Genomic DNA, 6,872 nt, shown 5'->3' on the forward strand with positions numbered 1-6,872 from the left:
AATAAACTCGTTTTCGGGGAATGAGTTTAGCTTAGAGTTAACACATAAATCGAAGCATAAATCACGTTGTAAACCAATCAATTCTTCTTTCTCCCCCTCTCTCTCTTTTATAAATTCATGTAAAATGGGTGATTCTTTACCAAAGTGGCTTTTCAATAATATATGCTCAAAACGTTTTTTTTCAAAACGAGAAAGAAAAGGTTTCAAATGAATTTTAAACTTAAAGAAATATACGATTAGTCCGTTATCGCTTAACATGCTGAGTAGGATGCCGGTGGTTCATAACCGGGCGATGTCGGGGTGCCTAGTAGCCTTTCTCCGGAAAGGAGCTAGCCTTCTCGGCTCATACCTAAGTTTCCTGAACCCACACCGGTCTCCCGCAAGGGATCGGTGTTCATTTTCCCATTCGTGGGTGGCGACTCTTCCATATCTCCGAGCTCCGGTCCTGCCGAGTAGCTTGATTCCACGATTGGTTGCTTTCGGTGCCAATCACCGCTTACGTTGCCATGAGGTGTCCACCCCCCGGTCCGCCCGGGAGATTAGGCCGTGGCACCTCGTCTAACAACATCCATCTCTCTTTTGGTTCCAAGTCTTATGTGTGATCCATTAGGTCCTTACTACTTCTGGCCGTATGCAACCTATTAAATTAATTTCTTCAAGAATTATATTTAATCCCTTGCATAACGGAATGATGTACAGAGTATGTTATTGGCAAGTCTGTAATCATTCCCCCAGAGTCCGTTAAGAAGACAGGTTGATTCTGTCGTTAACCCTTCCGTATTAGTTACGGTATAATACGATCCTTTATCAACTACATCCTTGAACTGAATCTTATGACTATGGGTAATGTCAAGTCACATATAGCGAGACGTTCGTTTTACTTGTTATTGGCCGAGTCAACTAAAAAAGATAGGTTAAGTGAAATCTGTATTTCTACTCTTAAGCTATCACCTTGTAAGGGTTTAGAGTCAAGTCTTCCACAAGCGATCCTTGGATGTATCTCCCATTAATCGGGAGTGATAAATGCTCAATCCAATGTATAACTACCCTGAAATTACTTCATGTGACACCCAATCTTTGCAGTTCACACCCCAGATTCATCTCTGTTAAGGATCGTAGGACCACAGGATCAAAGTCTCACATTCAGTAATTCAGGATGACCAATTAACATTCCTTTGAGTCTGAGGATTAGTTATACCTATTAATACCAATGAGATGAACAGTTGACAAGGATGAATCTACCCATCCTGTTATCTCAAATCGGATCCCCAATCCTAATGAACAACGTTTCATCGGATCTATGTAACTGTCCAGATATCTGTATATATGAAGCTTGTGAGACCAGCTTTATGTCGGACAGAAGACATTGTTACATACAAGTCTCAACAGTGATATATCAATCCTAAACATATCACTTGACTTGGGGTGGTTTTAAGTTTATTAGTTTATTATAAAGTTTTGTCTCACTTCATGCTTGTATGAACACTTTATAATCACTTTAAACAAACTTACGGATTTCCTTTTATTAGACTTTATTTAGTGCTTAAAAGGGATTGCCTTTATATAGTTATAAAACATATATCTCATTAAAACAAATGATATAAAGAACAATTCATTTACAATAAGTTTGTATCCTGCAACAATTGACTATAGGACACAAAACCCCAACATACTCCCACTTGGACTAAAGCCAATTGTTTCTAAAATTTATCCCAGTAGAAGTTAAATGACGATCATGTACTTTCTGGGTTAAAGGCTTTGTCAACGGATCTGCAACGTTGTCCTCTATAGGTACTCTTTCTATTCTCACATCTCCTCTAGCCACAATCTCTCTTATGATGTGGTATCGCTTTAGGTAGTGCTTGGATGCATTATGAGACCGTGGTTCCTTTGCTTGCACAATGGCTCCATTGTTATCACAGTACAGAGTAATGGGATTGACAATGTCAGGCACCACACCTAGTTCTGTAATGAACTTTCTAATCCAAACTGCTTCCTTTGCTGCTTCCGCAGCAGCGATGTACTCTGACTCGGTCGTAGAGAAAGCTACGCTTCCCTGCTTGGAACTTTTCCAACTGACCGCGCCCCCATTTAGGATAAACAGGTATCCTGATTGGGATTTAAAATCATTCTCATCTGTGAGATGACTAGCATCTGAAAATCCTTGTATTTTCAGATCTCCTTCTCCGTACACTAGAAACATATCTTTAGTTCTTCTCAAGTACTTAAGAATGTTTTTGACGGCAATCCAATGCTCGTCTCTCGGATTCCCTTAGTAACGACTCGTTACAGATAACGCGAACGCTACGTCGGGTCTAGTGCATAGCATAGCATACATAATCGAACCGATCGCGCTGGCGTACGGGACTACAGCCATGCGTCGTTTGTCATCATCAGTTTTAGGACATTGATGATTGTTTAACTTTACTCCATGTACCATGGGTAAGTTACCTCATTTTGATTCAAGCATGCTAAACCGATTTAGCACCTTTTCAATGTATGTAGCCTGTGAAAGACCAAGCAGTCTACGCGATCTATCTCTGTAGATCTTTATACCAAGTATATAGGCTGCTTCACCAAGGTCTTTCATTGAGAAGTTACCGGATAACCATATTTTCACTGACTGTAATAGAGCAATGTCATTTCCCATTAACAGTATATCGTCCACATATAGTATGAGAAATGCTATAGTGCTCTCACTTGCTTTCTTGTAAATGCAAGCTTCTTCGCAATTTTGTTCGAAACCAAATTGTTTTATGGTTTCGTCAAAACGCTTGTTCCAGCTTCTATATGCTTGCTTGAGTCCATAAATGGATCTCTAAAGTTTGCAAACTTTATTTGCATCCTTTGATATGAAACCTTCAGGTTGCATCATGTATACATGCTCAAGCAGGTTTCCGTTTAGGAAAGCCGTTTTCACATCCATTTGCCAAATCTCATAATCAAAATGAGCGGCAATTGCAAGCATGATTCTGATTGATTTGGACATAGCAACGGGAGAGAAGGTTTCATCATAATCAACACCTTGTTTTTGACGATATCCTTTCGCTACCAACCTAGCCTTGTAGGTGCTAACCTTTCCATCCATGTCAGTCTTCTTTTTGAAGATCCATCTGCACCCAATGGGTTTTATCCCTTTGGGTGGATCAACCAAAGTCCAAACTTGGTTAGTATACATGGAATCCATTTCAGAATCCATGGCTTCAAGCCATGCTTTAGAATCTGGACTAATAAGAGCCTCTTCGTAGTTTTCGGGTTCGTCGTCTAATACGGGAACCTCGTCATCATCTGCCACTAGAAAACCATATCTAACTGGGAGTTCACGAACTCTTCGTGATCTACGAATAGGTGCCACTGGAGTCTCATCTAATGGGACTTCTTCGGGTACCTCGACCGCCTCCGTTGTTTCAGTCGGTGTTTCTTCCTCTTGAACTTCATCGAGTTCAATCACGCTTCCCTTTTGTGTTTCTTCGAGAAACTCTTTCTCTAAGAAGGTTGCGTGTTTGGATACGATCACTTTCTGATCATCTGGATGATAGAAGTAATATCCCATAGTTTCCTTAGGGTATCCAATGAAGAAACATTTATCAGATTTAGAATCTAATTTGTCGGACGCAACGCGTTTGACATATGCTGAACAACCCTATACTCTCATGAAAGAGAACACGGGTTTCCTACCAACGAACAATTCATATGGCGTGGAACTAGCGGATTTAGTTGGTACTCGATTTAGGGTGAAGAGGGCAGTTTCTAAGGCATAGCCCCAGAACGTCTTTGGAAGTAAGGCCATGCTCATCATGGATCGTACCATATCTAATAGGGTACGGTTTCTCCTCTCGGATACACCATTGTGTTGTGGCGTATAGGGAGGTGTCCATTGTGAGCATATCCCACATTCAGTTAGATAATTCAGAAAATCATCAGAAAGATATTCGCCACCTTGATCAGATCGAAGTGTTTTTATTTTCTTTCCTAATTGATTTTCCACTTCATTCTTGAAGCATTTGAACTTGTCAAAAGCTTCTGATTTGTGCCTCATCAAGTAGATATAACCATAGCGAGTATGGTCATCTATGAAGCTAATGAAGTATCTGAATCCTCCTCTTGCTTGGACTGACATAGGACCACATACATCTGAATGAATGAGTCCTAGAGTGTCTGATACACGCTCACCTTTATTGCTAAAGGGTGTCTTTGTCATTTTACCTTTTAAACATGATTCGCATGTTTCCAATGATTCAGAATCGATTAGATCTATAAGCCCATCTGAATGTAGCTTTAGCATGCGTCTCTTGTTTATATGGCCTAAACGACAATGCCACAAGTAAGTTGAATTATCTAGCTTATGTCTTTTGGTATCAATTGCAAAAACAGGAGTTTTATCATCTAACACATAAATCCCATTTTGTGATATTCCTGAAAAATAAAAGATCGAATCTTTATAAAAATTGCAACTATTGTTCTTTATTGAAATATGAAAACCGTCGTCAACGAGACGGCTAATAGAAATAATGTTACGAGACATCTCAGGAACATATAAACAATTCCTTAATTCTATTACAAGCCCAGAGGGCAAAAGTAAAACATAATCTCCAATTGCGAGGGCGGCAACTCTTGCTCCATTTCCCACTCGCAAGTTTATGCTTCCTTTCTTTAGTTCCTTAGTCTGTTTTAGCTCCTGCATATTTGTACAAATATGAGATCCACATCCGGTATCAAGTACCCAAGATTCAGACAATGAAACCGTATTTATTTCAATATAGAACATACCAGATGCTGAAGCACCGTTATTTTCCTTCTCGTGGAAGGTTAGCTACTCCATGCAGTTTCTCTTCCAATGCCCTAAGTCACCACAATAGTAGCACTTTCCTTTGGGCTTCTTTGGTTCCTTTCCCTTTGTTTCGGTGAGCACAGCCCCCATGCATTTATCAAGATGGTTTGGATCGGGAGCGACCCCTTTCCTTTTTATCGATCCTTCAATAGCAAGGGCCAACATTTCCTTGTTTTCTTTTATAATGGGCTCGACTGACTCGAGCATATGTGCAAGCTCTACAAGAGAGGTTTGCAAGCCACTCATCTGATAGTTCATGATGAACTGTGAGTAGCTCTCAGGGAGGGACTGTAGAAGTAAGTTTTCACTTAGTTCATGGTCCATCACATCTCCAATACTAGAAAACTTGGTTATGAGGCTGATCATCTTGGCACAATGTGTTAGGGATTATAGCCAGTTAATCAACTGTAGCGCAGCGGAATTGCGGATTAAAATTTATTTCTAATCCCTTTAATTTGATCTTTGCCCGTTAACCATTGATTGAATAAAACCTTTTGATCCGTTTAAGGATATAAACATACCCGGATTGTCTCTTCTAGAGACGGCTGAAGAATCCACAAGGTAGTAAGATCTCTGTAGTCAGGTGCACGAACATCTATTGAGCTAGAACCGGTGCTAGCCGAAGAACGGACGAAGAACTGGAGAGATTATGTAATTTTCAATAAAATCCCACTATCTCAAATCTATGTTTCTGCCGAATTCACTTAGTGAATATTTTGGTGGCCAAAATCATATCTTAGTTAATTAGGGTTTAGAGTGTTTTTAATTTATATATATAGTGTATTCCTAAACCTAATTAGTTTAGGGTTAATTGGTTAATTACAAAACTAATCCAATCCTAATCTAATTACATAAATAAATACCAATAATATTTATTCTATGCAATTGATTATGATTAGATTAAATTTAATTGCTCCAATTAAATAAATAACACTAATTAATAAATTGACGTATTAATCTAATTAATTATTCACTGAATGCAATTTCATTAATTTACAAATTAATTAATTACATTCCGCAAACTAATTAATCAATTAAATACTCAACACTTAAGACCATTAATCAATTACCGTGATACAAAGTATCAATTAATCAATTAATCAACCACCAATTAATTACCTTGATATTTTACTATCAATCAATTAATTAATTTCATCTCTCCAATGTACCGTTCTATAAGTTCTAACTTAGATGTTCGATGTGCACGATCCTATGGGACTGTCCTTAGCTAGCAGTGGGCTCACGGCCCACAGACAGTAAGTGGGTTCTAGCAAACCATTACTGCCCCTAACCAAGACAGAGTTTCAACAGTCTAAAAATGCAGAGACCCTGTAGTTATCTCTTAACGTCTTTTACCATTTGATATCGATATTATAAAGTAGAGGCATGGCGGCTGTCATCCTCTCTAATGTTTATGATATTTCTTGATCTTAAGTAGATTAATGAATCAGATAAGTAAACTACTTATCTGGGTGTGGCCACACACTTATCAATCTCACTTATCAAGTGGCCTGTGATATCATCTCACTGTTATGTGAGTGGTAATTCCATCACTTCACTATCAATACTAATGTGTTCACCTGTTCACCCAATCATACCCGTATTTGGCATCCTGTTACAGACCTGTTAGGCGTATGTCAAAGTGAACCGGCTCCCACATTGATTTATAATGAAATCTAGTCTGAAAACAGTTAGAGACCTACTTAAGAAAACTAATGACACAACCGCCATGTAGTTTTCTCGGGCGGATCGATCCAGTCACATGTATACAACATGTACCCATATTCACAACTGACTTATCAAGTGCTATGGCTAGTATCAATTGCTACCATACTGTCGTCGAATATACAAGTCTGTGGTCCTAATCATTCTCATGATAGAATAGACTTGGGATATGGTTTTATGATTATCAATCAATGGATTCTCTATTCATATTATAGCACAAGATATAAATGAACTAGATTAATGCCTTTATTAATGTGACACAAATACATTTTATAAGAACCAATGCCTATGAACTAGGGCACACCAACAGTCTCCC

The sequence above is a fragment of the Euphorbia lathyris genome, chromosome 5 (genome assembly GCF_963576675.1).
Source record: "Euphorbia lathyris chromosome 5, ddEupLath1.1, whole genome shotgun sequence".
NCBI lineage: Eukaryota > Viridiplantae > Streptophyta > Magnoliopsida > Malpighiales > Euphorbiaceae > Euphorbia > Euphorbia lathyris.